The sequence below is a fragment of the Amblyomma mixtum genome, chromosome 4 (genome assembly GCF_055824585.1).
Source record: "Amblyomma mixtum isolate Tamu chromosome 4, ASM5582458v1, whole genome shotgun sequence".
In the NCBI taxonomy this organism is placed as follows: Eukaryota; Metazoa; Arthropoda; class Arachnida; order Ixodida; family Ixodidae; genus Amblyomma; species Amblyomma mixtum.
Genome location: NC_143015.1, coordinates 6,412,917 through 6,435,451, shown reverse-complemented (window position 1 = coordinate 6,435,451; position 22,535 = coordinate 6,412,917). Strand labels below are relative to the sequence as shown.

General features: G+C 47.3%; 1 long non-coding RNA gene and 1 pseudogene across 2 annotated transcripts; one reads left to right on the top strand and one right to left on the bottom strand.

The window, feature by feature from the left end:
- Positions 1 to 2,611: 2,611 nt before the first annotated feature.
- Positions 2,612 to 3,438, bottom strand: LOC149345554 (uncharacterized). Its single transcript, XR_016292016.1, has 3 exons — positions 3,245 to 3,438; positions 2,965 to 3,130; positions 2,612 to 2,850 (listed from the first exon to the last, which is right to left on the bottom strand). It is a non-coding gene; the product is annotated as an uncharacterized LOC149345554 (long non-coding RNA).
- Positions 3,439 to 19,597: 16,159 nt separating this feature from the next.
- LOC149345553 (uncharacterized) lies at positions 19,598 to 22,084 on the top strand (annotated as a pseudogene). Its single transcript, XR_016292015.1, has 3 exons — positions 19,598 to 19,796; positions 20,417 to 20,802; positions 21,456 to 22,084. The product of XR_016292015.1 is annotated as an uncharacterized LOC149345553 (transcript).
- Positions 22,085 to 22,535: the final 451 nt, after the last annotated feature.

Sequence of the window (22,535 nt, the reverse complement as noted above, 5' to 3'; positions counted from 1 at the left end):
CAGGTAAGATTGATATCGGGCGATAGTTTGCCATTTCATTTTTGTTTCCTTTTTTATACACTACTGTCACTTTTGCCCTTTGCATAAGACGCGGAAAAACTCCGGAAACCAAGGAGAGGTTGAAGATATGGGCGAGGCAAGGTGCAAGAATGTCGATGGTAAATTTTATGGGCTGTATCTGGAAACCTGACGCGTCTGTAGCTTTACTATTATTAAGTGATAAAAATTCTGTAATTACTTCATTTGCTGTAACAGGTGTTAGAAATATTGTTTTACCATTACGGGCACTCATATAGGACAGATTTACGTCGCCGCTTGATGTGTCAGCAAAGGAAAGAAAGTAGTCATTAAAGGCATCTGCTAGATCAGCACCTTTTAGTTCAATCCCTTCATGAATAATTTTTGTGGTCGGTTCGGAAGAATTAGCGAAGATAGATTTTAAAACCTTCCAAACTTTTTGAGATTGTCCAGCAGTTGAATTAAAGCGGTTATAAAGATATTGCTTTTTAGCGACGCGAAGTTGCTTTGTGACGAAGTTCCTAAATTTTTTGAATGTTTTCAGCTCTTCAGGGCACCTACTTTGCAAAAACAGTCTATAAAGTTTATCTCGTTTTTTTATCAACTGCAACATGTCCTTGTCGACCCATGGTTTCTTACTTTTCTTTGATTGGTAGAATTTCTTCAGTGGAAAGGAAGCATTATAAATGTCAGTGAATATCTCTAAAAATTTTTCGTAAGCTTCATCAGGGTCGCTTTCCTCAAGAACATGTTCCCAGTTAACAATAGATAAGCGTTCCTTAAACTCGCATAACGTCTGCTCATTTATAACTCGATAAAAAGATGTTTGGTCTGGTTGTCGTTGAGAATTCAGAGTGAGATTGACAGATATGAATATTGGCATGTGATCACTTAGAGCATAAGCGATGGTGCCAGATTTCAAGCTTTCTGTTTTGAAGTTTGTTATGAACAGATCTAAAAGTGTTTCTGATTCTGTCGTAATCCGTGTAGGTGACATGATGACGTTTTCACAGGAGTGAACGTTAAGTAAAGTATTGAACTCGACTGTTGTGTTATTGTTGGCCAGCATGTCAATGTTAAAATCGCCACCTAAAATTAACTGATATTGGTTGATGTTAACAAATTCTAGGAATGAATCAAGAAATAAAAAGAGCTCAGCAGAACTGCTACCCGGTGGACGATAGCAGACACAAAATATCCTTGTGCCAGACTTGACTGCCAGGACTTCGTAATGGGGTGTAATACAACAAAATTCAGGCAGCATTTCTGATTCCATAAGATTTGAAACTAACATTGAAACACCACCTCCCCTTCTTATGGATCGGTTCAAATAGAAACACTTGTACGTCGGAATAACATAGACGTCACCTTCACAAGTAAACCACGTTTCTGAAAACATAACAACATTGAAACGAGCTTCCACTTCGCTGAAAAAACAGTCAAGTTCTTCTTGCTTATTTCGACCAGATCTGAGATTAACATGAATACAAGAGCAACAATGAGGATTATCAGGCTTAATGGAACTACTGAGGTCAGAAAGATCAACAAGATTAGTATAAAGAGACATCGAAAAAAGAGTGCCGCGTGTTACCGCAAATTACTGGCTTTATAGCTGGTGCAAATCTGCTGCACAATGGATGACAATCGCGGGATCATGTTGTTTCCTTCTGACGAACACTCTCCCATTCCGGTGCCAAGCGTACTGGTAGTCATTTTCACCTGCCCAAGCCTTTGCATAGCGCAAGAGCTCACGGCTTTGACGCGTCATGTTTTCGCTGACTGAAACATCTGACTGAACATCTCTTAAAACTGTCCGCTTCTGAAACCACACGTCACGAGTTGAGAGCTTTGAAAACCGTACAATGATCCCGGGCACCTTTCCTGGCTTTGAAGGAAGTCTGTGCACAACATCAACATCATTCAAAGTGAGCTCTGGCAAATTCACAGATCTTGCTACGTCATTTACCTTTTCCATCAGATTCTCATCATTTGTCACCGGTATGCCGTGCACCTCAAGGTTCAGCTTTCTGTTTCGCCACTCAAGGTCGTTTACAGTCATTTTCAACGACTCAACATCATCAGCGTCGACTCTGGTTTCAAGTGCACTAACACGTTTCTTTAAGGTACTGATCTCTTTCTCGTGTTTTACCTGTTGCTCAAGTATATCATCGTATTTTTTTGACATTAGTTCAATAGACTTCTTCACTTCATCTACTTGGTCAGGCAGGCCAGCAAGAGCATCAAGTTTTTGACATATTCCGGCTAAACAGCTAGCAAGGTCAGGTTGCGTGCTGGGTGTGTCAGAGCTTCCTGCGTTTGTTTTACGACAGTCTGGACATCGCCACGCTTTGCGACCTTTCTCGCCTTTTCCCTTATATGTTGACGCAGAAACACCAGAGCAATTGCCGAGATGGTAGGTGTACTCACATTCGGCGCACTTGAGGGCGAGTCCGTCACTTGGAAGACATTTGTCGCAAGAAGGACATGTCTCCGGCATGTTAGCCTTGGTATAGCTTGTGCAACATACAGGTTCAAAATCGAGAAATCTTTCTCCTAACACTACAACCGAGAGCACGGTAGAAAACAAGGCGGCAGCGAGCAACACGGCAGCAGCAGCGGTGGTGAAAGAAAAAAATGGCAAGTAGAAAAGTAGGTTTTTTACCAACCTGTAAGACGAAAACAAAGCAGATAAGGGGGCGTCCGATCACCACCGTCGCTGCTGCTCGTGTGACCCGTTTACAGCTTGGCCGAAGAAGCGCGGTGGCGCAGAAGTCTGTGACGTCACACTTAGAGCTGTCTTGAGGCCAGCGCAGCAGGGTTCGTCGCTGAAATCTGCAGATGCAAGTAATTCACAGGAGCTGAGCGTCGGTAGGCACACTGGAATGTCCGCCTTCAGGACAGAACAAGGCAGCGCACTGTAGCAGCAGGCAGTCAGGGGTAACCCACCTGTAAGACGAAAACAAAGCAGATAAGGGGGCGTCCGATCACCACCGTCGCTGCTGCTCGTGTGACCCGTTTACAGCTTGGCCGAAGAAGCGCGGTGGCGCAGAAGTCTGTGACGTCACACTTAGAGCTGTCTTGAGGCCAGCGCAGCAGGGTTCGTCGCTGAAATCTGCAGATGCAAGTAATTCACAGGAGCTGAGCGTCGGTAGGCACACTGGAATGTCCGCCTTCAGGACAGAACAAGGCAGCGCACTGTAGCAGCAGGCAGTCAGGGGTAACCCACCTGTAAGACGAAAACAAAGCAGATAAGGGGGCGTCCGATCACCACCGTCGCTGCTGCTCGTGTGACCCGTTTACAGCTTGGCCGAAGAAGCGCGGTGGCGCAGAAGTCTGTGACGTCACACTTAGAGCTGTCTTGAGGCCAGCGCAGCAGGGTTCGTCGCTGAAATCTGTAAGACGAAAACAAAGCAGATAAGGGGGCGTCCGATCACCACCGTCGCTGCTGCTTTACAAACTTTGGTTAATTGCTGTGGAGACGAAGGAGACGCTCTAGGATTCAGTTTTAGCGCAACTAAATCAGGTGTGATGATTTTTAACGATACAACTGATCAGGTGCTTACAATACAAGGCCACGAAATACCCAAAGTGGCCGAATACAAATACCTCGGGATATGGCTAAACGAAGGGCAGATATACACGGAAAAGCATGAACAGGCTCTTAGGGCAAAAGGACGAAGAGACGCCGGGATAATGAAACATAGGGCATTATGGGGGTACAACAAATATGAAGTACTAAGAGGTATTTGGAAAGGAATAATGGTGCCGGGACTTACTTTCGGCAATGCGGTTCTGTGCTTAAGGGCAGAAGTTCAGTCGAGATTAGACGTAAATCAGAGAGCTGTTGGAAGATTAGCACTAGGTGCCCACGGCAAAACCACAAACGAGGCAGTACAAGGGGATATGGGCTGGGCATCGTTCGAGGCACGGGAAGCTAAGAGTAAAATACTATATGAAGAACGCCTGAGGAAATTGGACGATAACAGATGGGCAGCTAAGGTATTTAAATATTTATACAGAAAGAACGTTGACTCACAGTGGCGGAAAAGAACTAGAAAACTAACCAGTAAGTATGCCGGTCATGAGGACGGAGAAAGAAAGAGCATTAAACGACAGGTTAAAAACGCGGAAGTTAAAAATTGGATGAATTGAATGGAAAAGAAACATAGTGTAGAACTATATCGATTCTGGAAAAGGCAGATCAGGAAAGAATTTTTCTATGATAACTCAAGAGGCAGTGCCCTACTTTTTGAAGCTAGATCAGGGTGTCTTAGAACGCGCAGCTACAAAAAGAAATTTAACGAAGAAGATGACACATGTGCAGTGTGTGGTAGATCTGTGGAAACAATTGAACACCTCATAATCAAATGTGATGGTATCCATCCGGATGTCGATGCAGGCACAGTCACTCTTTCTGAGGCCCTAGGGTTTAAAGATAACAATGGTCGTGTAAATAAATCTGCAGTGGAAGTCAGCAAAAAGCGATTGGAGGATTGGTGGCTGAAAAGCAGAGATGTGGCATAAGGTTAGAATAGTAAGAAACCGTAGGCAAAGTTGATGGAGAATCTTAATGAGAATTGCCAACACAGTAAACAAAAAAAATAATAAATAAAGAAAAGCTGAGCATGGTGGCAATTGCCACCACCCCGTTTCAAAGGGGGCGCTCCTATCCATCCATCCATCCATCCATGCGCGAAAGCCGCCGAACTCCCGTCGTCTGCTGTCGCGCCGATACCGCAGCCTCGCGCGATTGCTCATGTGAAATCAATCTTTGACAAGCATCATCTCTTGAATTGTGAAGCTGTAAGACGCTAAACGTGAGCAAAAACATCCTGAAGTGTTAAAGGCTAAGCGGCAATGCAAAGAGAGGACGTGTTTTGTTCCGCTGTGTCGAAGCAGTTATCGGTCTAACGAAGAAAATGCGTCTTTGTTCACTGCACCGGCTGACCCAGCATGGCTTGCTGAATGGGAAATAAGATCAAGAGGGCAGACAGAAGGCTGACACAGAAGGCTGTCGTATGCGAAAAACATTTCGAGAACGAATGCATCGAAAGATCTTTTAAGATTACGGTGAACGGCGTCGTGAACGTACTCGCCCGACTGAAGCCACGCCTGAAGCCCGATGCTGTCCCTACAGTATTCGAAAATTATCCACCTCATCTTTTGCCTAAAAAGACGGTGAAAAGGAAGGTGCGAAAAATTTGTGACTAAGAACCGGCACCTAAACAACGGAAGCGAAATGTCGAGCTGGTGGATCACGAGTTGTGCTCTGCAGTCGACGGTGATGATACGCGGTTTGGCTCTCATTGCGTCGCTCGTGGAGGCGCATCAGAGAAACTCCAGAAGCGTTCCGATTCCGAGCAGACAGACATTGCTACAGGACCGGTGTGTGATAGCGAAGCGATACTGCAGTGTCCGTGCCCAAGTGATGCTCGGCACCCGTTCGATGGAATTCTGATTTCGATGACATGGATGAAGTTCCCTGTTGCGTCAAATGGCGCTTTAACTTATATGCCTGTTGCGAGACCGAAGCTGGTGACTTCTCGGAACTATTCATCGAAAGAATGGTGACTTCTGGAAAACCTTTGCGTGAGCACGGTTCTGTAATTGCCACAATTTACTTCCGAGGAAGAGAAAAGGAAAAGCGCGTGCTTACAGCCCGCCATGAGGCAGAGGCAGTAATCAAAGAAATGGCTCTGCGTTGCCTCTGTAATGGATGTGGCATGATTCCTGTTGCAGGCAAGCACACTTCATACATAAGTATGTACTTTGCAGAGAAATTCTTGCTGACCACCGATGGAAAAGGAGAGTCATGCTTGCACGGCAAATATTGACGGAAGCTCTCGCAGAACAACATGTACAGAACAAAAAAGACGAAAGATCCTCGCAGTGACAAAAAAAAATCAAGAATTTTTCTCGTGCTTTGAGAAAGACAAAGAAAAGCGTGGCCAATGCTCAGCAGCATGTGACTAAAATGAAGGAGCAAAACAATGCACTGAGCGAAGAAGCACTCGAGACAAAAATACAGTCACTCCCGAAGAAGCAGCAGTTAGCTGTGACAGCGTTCTTGGCCGCAAGACGTGAGTCTCTGAGAGGCATGCCTTATGAAGATGCTAATGAGGATGTGGAGCCCAACGCTCTACGAGCACCTTCGGAAGCAGAGCATTATAATTTTGTTTGGGCGAAAATGCTTGCAAAAATATCTGCAACGATTTAAAGGTGGCTTTGGTCTGAACACGAAGGTTTTTGAGGCTTTAAGCGAAAAGACCAAAAGCATGGACACGTTCAGCCGTAATCGTAACAAGTTCTCTTTACTTGGAACTTTTAAAATTTATATAAATTATAGGCTGCAATGGATCCATAATAGCGTAGTGTTTTATCTGTTTCCGTACTAATATAGTCAAAAGCTTTAAGTTTGATATCCTGCCGCTGTGGCAAATATAAAATGTGCTACTCTATCACACTCAAAGTTAATTTGTGGAGGTGAAGCCTACACAGTGTCTATCTGTTGCTGGCTATCTGTGACAGTGTCTATCTGCTGCCACTGCAATTTAATACGCGCTTTTTCGTACTTTCTGTTGGCCAAAAAGCATTACCCCCACTCGCACTTCCCCTTTCATTAAAGGGACACTGAGGAGAGCACTATTAATATTTTTTTATAGTAAAATCCGATAGTTCGGCATGTCATGGCTTTGTTGCCACTTGGCCGGCAGCGAAAGATGCATTTATTTCTAAGAAATTTGGATTCGAAGTTGAAAACGTTTTTCCCGCCGCTCTGATTCAAACTTGGGATTCGTCTATGACGACAGAGGACTAAGAGACGTGAAACATGACGTGCCCATGACGTAACGGAGACTCCGTGATTTCTGGCTGCCAGCAGTGCGGCCTAGCAGCAGCCGAAAAGAAAGCTACCGCCGGCCGCACGTTGAAGGCATCTATCGGCTATTGCGGCCGTCGCTACAGTCGCTTCGATTACGTTTGCACTGGCGTTTTGCCAGCGTTACGATGGATCTCGTTCTCGAAGTCGTCAACGAAGTTCTCGCAAATAGACACCTTTAGCATACCGTGTACCTTGTTACCGCTAGCGGAATACCGGGAGCCCACCTACCGCCGGAAAACAGGCGCTGATTTGTCCCGATGCTTCAGGAGCGCGCGTAGCAGCCGGGCACGTGGCGCCATCTGGCGACGTCAAGGAGATTTGCGCATGCATTGGCTGCGCCTCAGTGATGCATGGTTTCTCGGTTCCTGGTGTTGCTAGAACCATTCGTTCTAGCAACACTGTTTTGTTCTATGATCTCATCACGCTTGTACTTGCGAGTTTGGCCTGTGGCGGCGATACCTGTATTTTGGTTCTTGCTCTTTTCTACGTTACAAGAGCTTTGTTGTCAGTATGAGTGGCGTTTTTGTAATCAGGAGCTGGTATTCTGTCGATACAAGCCAACTTCAATTTCTCCTCAGTGTCCCTTTAAACATGCTGCATTCATTCTATCAAACCGAATTGTGTGTTTTGTGAAACGTGTTTTTTTTTTAGTTTGAATTCCATCAACCGCTTACGCTCGCGTGTGCTTACATTTGGTTAGCGTTTGGTTTGGTTAGCCCTTTCCAACCCTCAGCGGCGGGAAGCGTGCGAGAAACCGGCTCGCCCCGACGCGCGCGCTCACCCTACACGGATGGATGGATGGATGGATAGGAGCGCCCCCTTTGAAACGGGGTGGTGGCAATTGCCACCATGCTCAGCTTTTCTTTATTTATTATTTTTTTGGTTTACTGTGTTGGCAATTCTCATTAAGATTCTCCATCAACTTTGCCTACGGTTTCCTACTATTCTAACCTTATGCCACATCTCTGCTTTTCAGCCACCAATCCTCCAATCGCTTTTTGCTGACTTCCACTGCAGATTTATTTACATGACCATTGTTATCTTTAAACCCTAGGGCCTCAGAAAGAGTGACTGTGCCTGCATCGACATCCGGATGGATACCATCACATTTGATTATGAGGTGTTCAATTGTTTCCACAGATCTACCACACACTGCACATGTGTCATCTTCTTCGTTAAATTTCTTTTTGTAGCTGCGCGTTCTAAGACACCCTGATCTAGCTTCAAAAAGTAGGGCACTGCCTCTTGAGTTATCATAGAAAAATTCTTTCCTGATCTGCCTTTTCCAGAATCGATATAGTTCTACACTATGTTTTTTTTCCATTGAATTTATCCAATTTTTAACTTCCGCGTTATTAACCTGTCGTTTAATGCTCTTTCTTTCTCCGTCCTCATGACCGGCATACTTACTGGTTAGTTTTCTAGTTCCCTTCCGCCACTTTGAGTCGACGTTCTTTCTGTATAAATATTTAAATACCTTAGCTGCCCATCTGTTATCGTCCAATTTCCTCAGGCGTTCTTCATATAGTATTTTACTCTTAGCTTCCCGTGCCTCGAACGATGCCCAGCCCATATCCCCTTGTACTGCCTCGTTTGTGGTTTTGCCGTGGGCACCTAGTGCTAATCTTCCAACAGCTCTCTGATTTACGTCTAATCTCGACTGAACTTCTGCCCTTAAGCACAGAACCGCATTGCCGAAAGTAAGTCCCGGCACCATTATTCCTTTCCAAATACCTCTTAGTACTTCATATTTGTTGTACCCCCATAATGCCCTATGTTTCATTATCCCGGCGTCTCTTCGTCCTTTTGCCCTAAGAGCCTGTTCATGCTTTTCCGTGTATATCTGCCCGTCGTTTAGCCATATCCCGAGGTATTTGTATTCGGCCACTTTGGGTATTTCGTGGCCTTGTATTGTAAGCACCTGATCAGTTGTATCGTTAAAAATCATCACACCTGATTTAGTTGCGCTAAAACTGAATCCTAGAGCGTCTCCTTCGTCTCCACAGCAATTAACCAAAGTTTGTAAATCTTCCTGGCTATCTGCTAACAGTACAATATCGTCCGCATACATTAAACCCGGGAGTCGCTGCTCAACTACATTTCCGCCTAATCTGTACGATAGATTATAACCCAGATTACTTTCTTCTAGCCTTCTTTCCATATTTATCACGTAAAGCATGAACAGCAGCGGTGATAGAGGGCAACCTTGCCTTAATCCTTTGTGCACCCCTACAGTTGTGGTACTTTTTTTCCCTTCCCATGTAATTTCAACTTCATTATCTCGGTAGATTTCCTGTAGAAAATCAATTACCTCATCACCAATACCTAAATCTTTCAATATGCTCCACAGGAGTTCCCTGTTCACGTTATCGTATGCACCGCTTATGTCTAGAAAGGCTATAAACAGAGGTCTATTTTCCGCCTTAGCTATTTCTATGCATTGGGTAAGCACGAACAGGCTATCATCTAACCGCCTACCCCTTCTGAACCCATTCTGAAGTTCTCCGAGTATCCTATTCCCTTCTACCCATGACTGCATTTTTAATTTCACCGCCTGCATTGCCAGCCTGTACATAACAGATGTTATCGTAATCGGACGGAAGGATTTTATGTTCATCTTATCTCCTTTCCCTTTATAAATCAAATTCATTTTACTCTGTCTCCAGCTGTGCGGAATTTGCTGATTTGTGATGACTGCCTTCAATGCTTTTATCAGCGCGTCCTTGGTTCTTGGGCCAAGTTCATTAATCAGCTTAATTGGAATTTCGTCTATCCCTGCGGATGTGGTTTTAGGAATATTCGCTTCCGCCTTTTCCCAGTTAAGACTAGTCAGTTCTAAGCTGTTCTCTTTTGTGCTGTCCTGTGTTGCCGCCTCACTTGGGGAGATTACCCCATTGGCGTCGCTAAAAGACGCAGCTATAAATGACGTAATGTAGTCCACAGCATCGTCTCCCTCCAAACATTTTCCCTCAGCATCTATAATCTGTTCCTGCTTTCTTTGATTTGTTTTTCCCAACCAGCTTATATGGTTCCAGAATTTTCTTGGCCCCCCTTTATTTGCCTCGCGAACTTCAGCCAGCCATTTATCAGAGGACTGCTTTATTTTAGCCTGGACTAGGACCTGAACTTGCTGTTTCTTTTGTCGATAAGATTCCCATTTTTTTCCTATTTCCTCTACAGATAACTGCGCCCTCTTTGCTTCTCTGTGTTCCCTTGAAGCCACCCGTCGTTGTTCGATGGCCTCCTTAATTTCCATATTCCACCAGCTTCGTGGCTTCCTCTTTCCTCTCCAGCGGTTAACTCCTTTCACTTGTTTCATTTTTGTAGCGATGAGCAGTTCCAACTGATTATAATCCCAATTTTCCATGTGGCGTTTCTCAATTACTTCTTCTATATCGGCTGATATTAGCGCTATTTGTTCATCATTTAATTTTGCGTTGTCTTTTGGACTTCGTTGCATTTCTCTTTTGACTAGGGCTCCCAACTGTAGACTAATACGTTTATGATCACTTCCTAGGCTGTCCTTCCCCTCTTCGTCTATTTCCATTATTGCGAGCTTGCTATAGATGCCCTGCGACATTAGACAGTAGTCAATGGTTGTTTGCCTGTTACGGGATTCCCACGTGATTTGTCCCTCACATTTAGTTTCTCTATTTACAATAACTAAGTTGTGCCGCTCACACAAGTCTAGCATTAACTTCCCGTTACAATCTGTGTATCCATCCAGATCCTCGATGTGGCCGTTCATGTCTCCAAGCAAAATAATATCGACACCGTCTCCAATCTGCTTTATATCGTCATTGAGGCACTTAACTAGATCCTTGTTTTCTTGCCTGCATTTGTCCCCGGTCCCTAAATAAACTACCCCTAGCCATGTCCTTTTGCCAGCAATTGTACCTGATACCCAGACATGTTCTTTGCAAGTTGATTTTATTCTTTGCCAATTTGTTCCTTGATGTATCAGCATACCTACTCCTCCTCCCTTCTTCTCCGTTGTTGTTCTGTTGCACCCTTCCCAGACATAGCCATCGATGAAAGGTGGATCTTCTAGATCCCTCAGATGTGTCTCGCATAGAGCGTACACACCTACTGCTTCGTCCTTTAACTGCTGTTCTATTTCTAGCCATTTCGCTCTCTTTCTACCCCCTTGCATGTTTATGTAACTGATCCTGGCGTTAAATTTCTTTTTCGTAGTTTTCTTTCTGGGCCTCCTAGTGGCCATTTTGTTGGGATCAGCCGCCATTGTTACATTTACATCGCTTCTACCTACCCCTACGCCCTGAGCCACCGTGGACCCCCTAAAAAAGCTACCGCTCGGCCTCCCAGGCGCCTGCCTATCTCTTCTCCTACCCTTCCACTGAAATGGATGCCATCTCGTCCAAAGTCTCTGCCCGAACCTGCCCTGTGCACTTCCTTGTTTATTTCTACCACCTCAAAGCCTTTCTCGAGGCCTAACTGCCTTATCTCGCGATTAAGATTCACAACGTCTTTAGCAACCTCTGCATTCCTTCCTTGTACCTCCGGCACTGTACACACCACGATCTGCGCTTGCTGTGCTATCGCCCTTATACCGTCAACTCCCTCAGCTAATGTTTTCCCTACTTGTGCGGCGTTACCATTCAGGACATCATTTAGCCCCGCCGCTACCACTACCAAGTTACGCCTTGCAGCCTTCTCGGAAAGTTCACTTTTAGTCGCTGTCAGGACATCGTCCATTGTCTTTCCTGGAAACACCCCGACTGCTACCCGCCTATCACCCTTCACCCGGTCCAGAATAGCTCTTTTGCAGCGCCCCATGTTTGAGTCACCAGCGATAAGCACTAGGGTACTCTGCCACTCCCTCCTAACTTCCGGATCTCGCTGCCTCTTATCAGCGACTGTGCCCTCATTTCCTGGAAATAGCTCGGACCCCTTCTCAGTACCGCCTCTCGAATTCCCAGCTGCCACCTGTGCATAGCTGTTCCTGCCTGAACATGTCTGACCTCCCTCTCGCACCACAGCGCCGCTATGCGGCCGCCGCCGCAGGCATCACCTCGGGGGCCACCGCGCCGCCCGCGCTCAGCACACTAGCCAGTATATTCTAGGCACTATACCCACTGCTTTCCGCAAATCCCCGACTGTGCACCCTGGCCAGGGCTGTGGCATGTTGCAAGTTGCGCGTCCGCGTCGAGGGTGGCGCCATGGTCGAAACGATTGCAGCGATCCTGGTATCGGCGGTAAACGCGGCTGCAGTTAAGCATAATAAAAGTGAAATTTTTCGTGCACTATGCCCTGGCCGACGGCATAGTGCTCACCATAGAACAGGACCCGAGTCGTAGTACTCGCCGAGGTCACGAAAGCCCGGCTAGAACAGTGGGAACGACTGGGCAGGCGCGCCGAAAAACTGGCAGAAAAGCTAGAATAAATGTTTCTCACCTCCACCCATACAGAGCCACAACAACAGTGAACATCGACTGCTACTGACCGCCCTACGACGCCGCCCATGCCAACCACAGCCGGTCCTACACCATGCAACAGCTGATGCGGCCCTCCTAGCGCATGGAGGAAGGAAAAACTATGGCGCGACGCTATAGTGTACTAGCATAGAGAAAGGCGATGCGATTAGTGGTTCTTGTATGGTGAAGGATCGGTCGCGCAGTGCTTGCTAAGCGGCGTGCGACGCAAATACTCTGGATTGGATTGGTCTGGCTTAGCTCTCAACCGAGCTACTACAGTATTTCTAGAAGAAGCCTGTAGAACTACAAAAAAAAAAAACTACTGATGTTACAAACTACGGTGAACGTTCAGTTCTTCCTCTCTTTCCTTTCTACATTTATTGTGGCAGTGCAAAGCGCGTGAACTGAGTCAAAAGGAATGATGAGCTCTCACATAACTAATTATTTTCTATTCACTCTTGTCTTCATTTTAACCACAAGTCAAATAACCTTCGCTTGGTTGTTTCTACCGTTTCTACCCGATTAAAATCTATTTTTCCTGTGTCCTTAAGCCCTCTGAATAAACCAGCCCGCTACTTTCAACCTTTCAACGCTGCTTTCAACTGCTACGCCCTCTACGCCCCCGATTCGCGCGCCTCTTGTGACCATTAAGTGAACGAATGATTGGCGCCAAAATTGCCAGAACTTGCGCCCGAAGGAGGCTGTCAGTTCAGTAAGGCCTTTAAACAAAACGGCTCCCGGCGCTTATGCTAGTGACCCAGATCTGGCTAGCACTTCCGCGTCAGCGCACGCTGCTACACATGAGCACCACCAGTGCATTGTGTCAAACAATTAGCATCAAAGAACCGCCAGACCACTGCTGCGAAAAGTGAACAACGCGCATTCAAAAACTATACATGCTCGAAACTTTTTCCGCAGTAGCGAAAGAAAAAGCAAACAGCAGAGACTTTATTCTCGGAATCTGCTTACCCCGCCGCGACACGAAGGGCTCCTATTCTTCAGCTGCGCTCGGCGGTGGGAAACATTTATGTACAGGAGGCTATGTGACCCAGAGGGGGCCAGCCCTTACAGGTGGAGGTCCCTAGTTCGGGACCCCAGTGGCATCGGCCGCCGCCCAGGCTCGCCCGACCAAGGCCCGTTGGGCCTGCAGGTCAGAGCAGCCGAGCAGGGTCGCCTCCCAGTCCTCCCGGGTTGGGTTGGGGTGAGGGGGCATAGCAGGGTTGGAGGGGCAGGCCCACACCATGTGGTAGATGTCCGAAGACTTCTCCGCACAGTGCGGACAGCTGCCCGAGAAAGAAGGGTCGAAGTGTTTCAGAGCTGCCGGGCACAGCAAAGTATTAGTATACAGGCGGCGCAGAAGCCGCTCCTCCGCCTTTGACAGACCTTTACACGGGCGGGGATAAAGACTATGGCCAGATTGATAGAGTAAAACGATGTCTTTGAAGGTGTAAGCTGGAATAAATTCGAGTTCCTGATCGTCAGGGTCGGAGGGGAATGTCCGGTGAGAGAGCGCGCGAGCGGCGGCGTCAGCTGCCTCATTTCCCTCAAGGCCCATGTGAGCGGGAGCCCAAACGATACGCCGGTGCGCGGGGTCACCGGTGTAGACGCTGTTTTGAAGAATGCGGTAGGCTAGATACGGTACCCAGCCCTGCTCGACGTTCCGACGTGCCCCTCGCGAGTCGGAAATAATTGTTTTTGAATTGGAATCAGATGCAGCCAACGCAATGGCGACCTCCTCCGCGTGTGTTATGTCACGGGCTCGGAAAGTAAGGCCGTTCACTGTTTTGGATTGGTGGATGACTGCGGCTGTGTACCATCCCCCATGGTGGGGGCCTGAGGCATCCACGTAGAATACGCCGGGTTTCGAATCCATAGGGGCAATTTTCTGAATACTTCTCTTTCTTTCCTTGCAAAAAAAGAGAGAGAAAAACTGACGGTAAGCTTCAATCTTTTTTTTCTTTTTGAACATTGAGACGCACGAGACTTGGCCAGTAGCTCACATAGGGTACGGTCCATTTTCTTATTGACGACAACAACGTCGTCTTTAAATTCGCAGCCGCCGAAGTACATTAATCAAATGATTAGATCAAAACCATATAAGGTCATCCGATACCAGGCGGCGCTGCGCTTTTCATACAAAAGCTCGTATCACTCACTGGACGCTCCGCTCAAGCAAAGCAGCAGAACCGTGGCTTGAGCTAGCCATCGCCCGTTCGGCTCTACCCCTTGCTCGTCGGTAAACTGGCTTTCGAGGATAGGAATGTGTCTGTCCCGCATATCTCGTTGGACACCTAAACCTCGCGGTAAGGGAAGGGAGAAAGGTGGGAGTGAACGAAGAGACCGTATTCACTAGACGCGCCATTGTTCATTTCAAACCATGGATCTGGCATGGCGGAAAGGATTCTCGCACTCGCTACAATTTCGCGGTAAAAGCCGCTGATCCTAAAGTAAACCTCAGCAGTAGAGGCTACGTACTCCAGCAGCATGCACAGCAGCCCAACTTGGCATATGGTGCGCAAAAACGGGCCTCTTGTGTCCTGAAAAAACAAAAAAAAGTTTGACCAGCTGCCGCAAAAACAAATGGCCCAATCCCAGCCCTCCGTCCTGTACCCGTCTGAATAGGTTGGTCCGGCTGCAGCGCTCCCGTTCAGACGACCAGATGAAGACGGCGATAATCCTGTGTAAGCTTTCCCTCTGCCCGGCGTACCCTCCCCCGCGGGACCTGGAGAACCTCAAGACCTGGGAGGACTGGGAGACCCTGCTGCGCTCGGAGGACCCGGCCGTGCAGACCATCGCCACCGGCCGTGCTGCCAGTGTTATGGACCTTCGGAACATAAACACTTGAGTGCAGTGGGGTCGTGCGGGGACCCTGGGGCGTGCCCCGAATTCCTCTGTAAATAAAGTTTTTTCTCTGTCTCTCTCTTGAATGCTTAACCTTGAACACTGCACCACCTGTATTACGTACCACAGCCTGCTGATAAAGAACAAGTTGCAAACAGTGGCTCTGGCAAAAATCGACAAGGTTGTTCCTTTCCACTTATCCGCTCTCTCCCGCATCTCTTTGACCTGTCCTTTCCAATACTGTTCACTGTCTCGGTAAGCATCGAGCGGAACGCCCAAGTACTTTATCTGGCGTCGTCGTCCAAGGCACACTGGCGAACCGTTCAGGCGTAGATGGCCACCTTCCATTCCAAAGCCCGAGGCACTTCGACCAATTAACCCCGCTGCCGGTAGCTTGGCTGAATTCGCGTACACATCTAACAGCCTCGCTTATGCCTCCCTCGTCAACCGCAAACACTGCAATGTGATCTGCGCACGCCAAGAGCTTTACTTCGGCTGCTTGTAAACTGAATCCATTGATACTCCCGTTTTTCAGTATTTTCAAACATAGGTTCTGGACGTCAATACAAAATAACAGGGGGCTGAGGGGACAGCCCTGGCGCACCGGACGCTGCACGCCAATGGTGGCCCCCAAACTCTTGTTAACAATCAATCTCGTCCTGCAGATTCGGTATGCCAGGGCCACACCCTAACGGATACCAGAACCTACATTAACGTGGCCTAATACAGCAAACAAAAGTTCATGGGCGACGCAGTCAAATGCCTTTTCTAGATCGATTTGGAGAATAGCCACCTGACCATCAGTGCCATCACAACATTCTAAGACAATGCGCGCTACGTGAATATTGGTAAAAATGGACGGCCTTTAATCCCGCAGGTCTTATGGGGATCAACTAAGCAATGAATGACAGTCTGCAACTTTCGCACCAAAACCTTCATGAAAAGTTTGTACTCGACGTTAGTGAGTGCTATTGGTCGGTATGCAGTAACCTGTCGTAATCTATCAATGTCTTCCGTTTTGGGAACCAGAACAGTGTGGGACGACTCATAGGACGGAGGCAGTGCTTTTACTTTAAAGGCTTCATTAAAGATTACGTTCAAGACCGGGGAAATAACATGTTTGAATTCGTTATAGAAAGCCGCCCTGAACCCGTCCTGTCCCGGCGACTTACCAGGGTTTAAACTGTCTATTGCTTGCTGCACTTCCCCTTGCGTTATGTTGTTGTTGCGACTGAGAGAAGGATGAAAGGAAATTGCAAGGGCCTGCCAACTGGCTCCAGCCGAGCCACCACCGCTGCCGCGCGCAGATAGAGGAGAGTTCAAAGATGAGAGGAAAGTGAAAAAGGAAAGAAAAGACGCGCGCCGCAGCAATAGCCGCGTCCGCCGCAGCGGACGCTGGCTGAAAAAAAAAGATAAGCGGCTGTAGCCGCGATTCGTCACCACCTCTTGTTGTTGTTGTTGTTGTTGTTGTTGTAGCCTTTGACAGAATGGCACATACCCACACTGGGGGATCGGCCAAGAATCGGGAGGTAAAGGTCGGTATTCACCTGTACGTAGTAAAGGCAAAAGGAAAGCACACGGGAGAGCAACACCGTGGGAGTCTACCACAAGAAGGGCACGGAGAGGATGAAAAAAAATTAAAAAGAAATGATAATAATAATAATTATAAGTAATAATAATAATCATATATATATATGATTATTATATATATGATATATATAGATGATATAAACTCCTATATATATATATATAGGAGTTTGGATTGAAGAGAGAGTGAGAGAGAGAAAAGAGAGAATAATTCGAAAAATAATGAAGCATAAAAAGAAATTACTGAAAGCTTTAGCAAGAATATCCCATTGGTGTCAAAACTGGCTTATGTCTATAAACGTTTCCAAGTGCTCTTATATCCGTTTCACCAGAAAGCGTAATTTCATGCAGTCAAATTATTACATCGATGGTCAGCCCCTCGCGTCAGTTAACGAAGCTAAATACCTAGGTGTCACATTTTCTTCAGACTTAACATGGAATCATCACGTTCAATGTATAACCCAGAAGGCAGGTCGCGTTCTGAACTTTATTAAAAGAAACTTCAAACAAGCCCCACAAAACGTTAGGGAAACACTTTACGTTACCAATGTCCGCCCTATTCTTGAATATGCCTGTATTGTGTGGGACCCTCCCACACAGCATCTTATTAACAGTATAGAAGCCATTCAGAATCGTGCCGCTCGCTTTGTAACTAGTTGTTACCAATTTCCCAGCAGCATCTCCGGTATAAAACGTCAGATTAACTGGGAGGACCTTTCCCTGCGCCGTGAACGATTTCGCCTTTTATTCTTGCGGGACGTTCTGTACAACGAAACACCGTTAGCTAAAAGTAGATATTTACAGACACCGAGTTATGTATCTGAGCGGCGAGATCACAGCCTAAAGATTAAAGAAATTTTTGCCCGCACATCTGTTTATAAGAAGTCGTTTTTTCCGTGCACTATCAGTAAATGGAACCAGCTGCGTCCTGACATTGTTGAAACTGCTGATCGTGCAAAGTTTGTCGATGCACTTAGTCATTACGCGTAACTTTCTTCATTTTTCCCCTTTGTGTCTACTGATTGATTACCCGTGTATGTTGCGTGTGTTTATTTATTACTTTGGAGCAATTATTGATTGCCCGCGTTTGTTTCTTGTATTTGTTATCACTCTGATGCTTTGAAATGGGTTTCTATCGTTCCTCAATTCTGCAATGCCCATCAGGACAATGTATTTGATGCCTGTACTGTTTACACTTTAGAACTTTGGCGCTGACAAGTGTTCCAGTTTTCTGCCTCGTCCCCCCTACTGTAATGCCCACCAGGGCGATATGTAGGTACTTGAATAAATAAATAAAGGGAGTCGATGAGATTCCAGCAAGAAATTTTGAACAGCGTCACAAACAGACCTGTGGCTGAACCCAAGCGTGGTGGCACCAAATGATAGCAAGTGTGGGCTGCTCAAACTAAGGCCAAGTTGCTGTAAGGGCAACTCCAGCAGTCTTCTTCTCAAAGAGGTGAAACGACGACAATGGAGCCAAAAATGATCGATAGATCCAGGCTCACGGCAAAATGCACAGAGGGGAGATAACGCGAAACCAGATCTGTGCAGATAAAAATTTAGAGGGGGAATGCGGCAGCGAAACCTCGTCAGATATACTTCCAGCTGCCAAGATGGACAAATTTTCCTGCTCCAGGAATATTTCAGATGCTGATTTTCCGCCGATGTTAAAAGTGTTGTGTCTTGCGCGCTTAATAACGCTCGTCGCCGGAACCTAGATGCTGTGATATACGCTGCAGCCGGGATAATGGGCAACACGGGGCCGCCTAGGGAAGCCTTTGCAAGGTTGTCCGCGATCTCATTTACAGTCACGCTGCTGTGGCCGGGTACTCATATCAAGTGAACAAGGCTCAAATGCGAAGGAAGTAGCGATAAAAAAGTGCTTAAAGTGGGACAGTCAACATGCGATGCGAGGGACTAACACAAAGATAAAGAATCGGTAATGGCTGCCACTGTAGAAATAGAAGGATCAAGCTTGCGCAGAGCAAGAATTACTGCCAGAAACTCAGCTTGGAAAATAGGGGTGAAATCCCGAAGGCGCAGCGAAAAATGTCCCGCTCTAATCTGTCTTTTTTTTCGTCGTCAAGACGCGGTATGTGGGCTAGGAACAACTCCCTTAAATGTGCTAACATCGGCCGGACGCGATGCGAAGAGCGCCGGAAAAATGCTCGAAAAAGGCTGCTTTGAAGTTATCGATGTCCGTTGTTAAAACACCTCTCCATTCTATTTCGTTAATGTGATTTCGTTCGGCACGAGCTTTTTCTAAACCAAGAGCTCTTTTCTCCATGGTTTGGAGTGAACAAAGGCGCGTCTAGTAAATACGGTGTCTTCGTTCACTCCAATCTTCCTTCCCTTAAGGGGAGCTTCACGTGTGCACCGAGATATGCGAGACAGATAAATTTCCTTTCCACAAAAAAACAATTTACGGACGAGCAAGGGCAGAGCAGAACGGGCGATGGCGTTCTGTGGACTCCCTGGCAATGTTGCAAGACGCTGTCGCGTTCTACTCTTAGAGGCGAAGCTCAATCTTAACCACACATCAGTGACAAAGGCAGCAACACCGCCCTTAAGGCTTTCGCCTCACAGTACTTTAGGTGAACAGAGCGCCTCCCTGAATTTCTTTACCTAAATCACCACTGGTTGCGTAAAAAAAAAAGCTATAAATATTTTTGTGCTTTGATGCACCAGGTATGCAGCGCTAAGGCAACTCTACTGGCAGACAAACTCGGCAACGCGTTTGTCGTGGATGGGATGCCTGTTTCTGGGTATCGGAGCGATAATAAGATGCTCTCTTATTTCTCTTCCCAGATACGCTACCCGCCTGGCAGCAGAAGCTGCGATCGTTGCTAGTCTTCCAGCTGCGACGCTGCCCCTCCCCGGACACCTGCGTGCGGACCCGGAGGGGCACGGGTCTTCTTCTGGCGGAAATAAAGTTTCTTCACTCACTCACTCGGCAACGCGTTCAAGAGTGGGCAACTACAGCTGACTTAACACCGCCGCTTCGTTCCCCAGTAACATGGAGAGACTACAGCTAAGTACGTGCACCAATCGCTTGACAATCACAGAAGCTAAAAAGCCACTTCTGGCCCAGTTGTGATGTTTTATTCGGTTTGATTGCCTGGATTGGGCGTCCCTACAAAGAGAACGATGATAGTACTCATGATCGAATTTATTGCGCTAAGCGCTCATATGAGTGTTATTGAACGTTTGGTCCTCGCTACTAAGAGGAGGACGAAAAATGCACGCATTGCGCGTGCCATGCAGTAGACACGTATGCACCCTGGCCAATCCCCCGCCGTGGGTATGTGCCATTCAGCCTGAGGACATTACCCTGGTGATGGTTTAGTTCGTTCTACTTCAAGGGCGCATCCTGAGCGGTTGCCAGTCATACATCCTGCTATCCTACCAGTGATTCAAGAGGTCGCTATCAAGAGCAGTGATCTCGCTTCGGCGAGCGCGGCTTCGGCCGCTTATCTGATTTTTTCAGCAGCGTCCGCTCCGGCGGACGCAGTTGTTGCTGCGACGCGCGTCTTTTCTTGCCTTTTTCTCTTTCCTCTCATCTCTTACCTCTCCTCTATCTGCACGTTGGCAGCGGTGGTGGCTTGGCTAGAGCCAGTAGCAGGCCCGTGCAATTTCCTTTTCATCCTTCTCTCAGTCACAACAACAACAACAACAGCAGTGCTGACGAGTAGCGATAGAACAGTACACCACGCTGCCATGGACGCTGATCCAACTGTCGAGGACATTGCGGAGGATGGTCAGCAGCAACAAGAGGTGTCTGCTTCGTTCGCATTGCCTCTTAACCTACCTGATCAACTTGCCAGTTCGCTCGATCGGGTTGCGGTGGCTGTTACCGACGGGCACACAACCCGACAAAGCTCAGAAGCGGGTCCCTCAGGCTTCGTAGGGGATCCTCGCCTGGAAGTCGAGAGCCTGCATTCCGTGGGATTTCCGCACCCTGCTTATGCGGTTCAAGAGCTTGACAACGTTCCACGTCCTCCCACTTACGAAGCCACTGCTCCATCGGCGCGGACGAGACCGGTGAGTCTTACACTGGAGCCAGTACTTTGGGGGGGGGGGGGGGGGGGGGCATTGGATACAGTCGCTGCCAGTGTGTCCCCGGTGTAAAGGTGGCAAGGCGCGGGGAGGAAGTTGTGTTAGTTAACCTCAGCGGTGCTTGCTCAAAACGAGGCTCAACAAGCGCTGATATTCAGCGACGGCGCCAAGGGAACGCGAAAAACAGTCACGCAGCCATCATATGCCTGTGCAAAAATTAATTCTCCGCGCCTCCCCAGTGAAAAATTTTCTCGCGCGGTTCCCGCTTAAGTATAATTAAGGAGAATATTTTCTTGTACATTTGAGCGTCATGTGATCTTAAAAGCTTTGCAATGCTTCTATGACGGTACTAGTTAGGACGCGTGATCGCGTTCTTGGAGAACGACGCCGGTGAGTACGCGCAGTATTTTGTCTGCGCAGCAATATTTTGTCATAGTGCTTAGATTATACTGACTATAATTTGGAGAACGCTATTGAGTACGCCCTGTATTTATTCTAAATTGTAGAATTGGTCCATAGTGCCTAGAATATACTGGCACTGTAATTTGGCTACTAAGATGCGTTGCCATAATGGCTGCCACTGCTGTTGCATGAATGTGGAGCTCTAGATCTATACTGGGCGTATTTACTCTACGCAGCAGCTCTCTGGCTTCGGGAACCGTACCACGCCAGTGATCCCGGACAACATGTCTGCCGACTCCAATCCTGAGGGGAACATGGCTGATCCCAAAAAAGTGGAAAACCTGCTGGAGCATCTAGCTTTGCTGGCTGCCGAGAAACCGAGTGGCTGGACGGTTGAGGAGGCTGTTGCCTACATCGAGAAAATTCCAAGCTGCGGAGGATGTGCCCAAGAATTCCGTCAACAGCTAACCGGCAATGAAGCTTTGTCTCTGCTTGATGAGGATTACCTGGTAGACACCATGGGCATGAGCTTAGGGGTGGCTCTCAAGGTATGCAACGTGATCAGGTCACTGATACAACACCCGTAATGGGTCTCGCGACTACTGTAATGGGAGTTGTATCAAGACATGGCCACCGATCAGATATATCGGGACATCAGCATGCCTTCATGTGTGACCCTCAGAGATTGGGATGGAGCAAAACATCAGCATGCCTTCATGTGTGTGACCCACGGAGATTGGAGGGCTAAAAAATCCTGATGAATTGCACCGTCAGCGTTGCGCCTCTAGTGACTGCGTCTTGCAGTATGTCAGGACGTGCACCAGCGTTTTCTTCAAAATAAAGAGGATTTTTTGGATTTGTCTTTTTTCTGGCCCTGCTCGTCGTTATTCGCTAGTACACCCAGTCCCAGAGCAACTGGGACTGAGTCACCAGGTGCCATATGTGATAAAGGAAACAGTGTTGGTATGAACATAGGTTAGTGCCAATGGGTGCTTAGGTCGCTGGATACTGGGAGATAAATGCAGCTTTTATGGAACATCGAGGTCTGTACTCAAAAATTCAGGAGGGCACTTTGTTGACCTAAAGTGCGGTGAGGCGAAAGCCTTAGACGCGGTGCTGCTGCTTGTGTCACTGATGTGTGGTTAAGACGTTAAGCTTCGCCTCTAAGAGTAGGACGCGACAGCGTCTAGCAAGCTTGCAGGGAGTCCACAGAACGCCATCTCCCGTTCGGCTCTACCCTTGCTCTTCGGTAAATAATTTTTTGAGGAAAGGAATGTATCTGTCCCGCATATCTCGGTGGACACCTGAGCCTCGCC